Source organism: Fundulus heteroclitus, chromosome 15, assembly GCF_011125445.2.
Source record: "Fundulus heteroclitus isolate FHET01 chromosome 15, MU-UCD_Fhet_4.1, whole genome shotgun sequence".
Classification (NCBI taxonomy): Eukaryota; Metazoa; Chordata; class Actinopteri; order Cyprinodontiformes; family Fundulidae; genus Fundulus; species Fundulus heteroclitus.
The window spans coordinates 25,556,540-25,559,198 of NC_046375.1; positions in this window are offsets into that span (position 1 = coordinate 25,556,540).

Below are 2,659 nucleotides of genomic sequence, written 5' to 3' on the forward strand. Positions count from 1 at the left end.
TTAGCGGAGAAGATTATACTATAATGCAGATGTGTCCTAGCTGACACGTTTTCCCCTAATCAGTAATTCAATCTGAAAAACTCACAGAGAAAGAAATGGCAATTAGAAGGATTTTATTGATACAATATTTTAAGTCTTTGGCGCTCAGACCTCGGCAGGAACATTAATGCTGAATTATACTTTAATATGCATAAGTAGATGTATGAGAACAGGGATGTTCCCCCCCAGGTCTGAAACTGGTGGTGGAGTGGAGATAGAAGAAGTTTGTTCAGTCCATATGATGATCTGTTTAAGATAAATGTCCAACTTGATAAACACAGGTTTGCATGAACTGTCCATGATGAGCAAGCTTGAAGCGACTGTGGAGAGGAAAAACTCCCCTTTGGGAAGAAACCTCTGGCAGAACCGGGCCCAACATGGTGGTCTTCTGCCGGACCAATAACAGGCGATAGGGAGTGATGAAGACTGAAGGGAGAAAACACTCTGATGGGTTGAGGATGGAGGAACGTCTTGGAAGCTAGATGAACTCAGCTATGATGGTGGAGAAGGGGTTGGGGGTGGGTTGAATCGGACATCTGATTCGAAATCCAACATGCAATCCGTTTGCGCTTGCTGGTTAGCAGGCTGAGACGTGGATTTGAAGTTGCTTTTAAGATGAGCGCGGGATGCTGATTGGCTTCATGGAGGTGCGGTTCGTAGCTGATTGGCTCACATCAGAGGCGGATCGGACTCTGAATGGAGGCAGGCGATGAGTTTCTTCAATTGAACTTGCGCCTCAGCTTCATTTCAATCTGAAAAACTCACAGAGAAAGAAATGGCAATTAGAAGGATTTTATTGATACAATATTTTAAGTCTTTGGCGCTCAGACCTCGGCAGGAACATTAATGCTGAATTATACTTTAATATGCATAAGTAGATGTATGAGAACAGGGATGTTCCCCCCAAAAATGCCGAGGTCAGAGCGCCTGACTCATAAGGCAGTGTGACGGGATAGTGATTTGAATGGGAGATGATTAGGTGAATGAAATGAACGAAATGAACAAGGAGAAGTGAGCAGAGATGCTTTCTTGCGGAAGATGTCTTGCGTATGCTTCTTGCGGAAGATGTGAGCAGAGATTCTTTCTTGCGGAAGATGTGAGCATAGATGCTTTTCTTGCGGAAGATGTCTTGCTTATGCTTTCTTGCGGAAGATGTGAGCAGAGATGCTTTTCTTGCGGAAGATGTCTTGCTTATGTTTTCTTGCGGAAGATGTGAGCATGGATGCTTTTCTTGCGGAAGATGTCTTGCGTATGCTTTCTTGCGGAAGATGTGAGCATAGATGCTTTTCTTGCGGAAGATGTCTTGCATATGCTTTCTTGCGGAAGATGTATTGCGTATGCTTCTTGCGGAAGATGTATTGCGTATGCTTTCTTGCGGAAGATGTCTTGCGTATGCTTTCTTGCGGAAGATGTCTTGCGTATGCTTTCTTGCGGAAGATGTCTTGATTATGCTTTCTTGCGGAAGATGTCTTGCAGATGATGCACATAGAGAAATGAGTGATCATGACAAGATGCGACACAGGTGACAGGATGCATAACAGGATGCATAACAGAATGCTTGACGCAGGCATGAAAGAACACATGACAAGACGCAGGATACATAAAGAATGCATGAAAGGATACATAACAGAATGAGTGACGGGATAACTGTCAATATGAGTTGCGATATGAATGAAAGTATACATGTGATGAATGATGATATGAAAGAAGCATGAAAGATCAACTATATGATAGGAGAGTTACGAACTGTGATGATTATGAATGATAAACTCAATTTGAAAGAGTGAAACATGAAGGGTCTGACGAAACAAGTGAAAAGTTTCAATCCACCACCAGTATTTGCAGTTAGATTACCTTAAAGCCGAGAGGCGTTGGGCAGCTAAAATGAATGGAAGCTCAGAACGATGTGTGAGGCATGATGATGATGACCAAGCCCATTGTTTGAGTGATCAGGAACCTGTGAAACAATTATAAAGAACCCCCCCCCAAAACCTACGGATGGCAGCATCCGTAAATTTTTAAACACATCCACGACAGAAAGGCATTATAGAATATATTTCGATCAGGCGAGAAGCAGACCAGACGGTCAAAACGGCAGCTCTCAACCAGAGTATCCTGTTCAAGAAGGAAAGAACAAATTTTGCGAACTCTAGCTGCCTGGAAATAAAGCATGACTCTGGCAATGATGCATTTGTGAGATTGAGGTGACCAAGCAAGGAGGGCAGCTGACGGTTGAAAATAACTGATATGGGATGAGACTGATATCTTGTGAATTCGAGAGCTGAACTGCAGGCAGGAACTATGCTGGAACCAAGTTGAGATCAATACCTAGAACTCGATTTGCAGGCCGACAGGTTTAATTTAAAAAGGACAAACTGAGAATAGTGAAAGGAAGATCTAGGAGAGGAAGTGACCACAAGGTGAATGAATGAAGAGGATGAAGATGGTAACATGACTTAAGACATAATTATCAAATAATGTTTGCTTAACTCATGAATGCATAAACTGCCGAGCGCATAATAAATGCTGTCATTAACGGATTAAGCTATTAAGCTCATTCCATGATGTTTGAAATGAAAATACTTAGATTCTTACTACATTCTGATAAAACTGATGAACT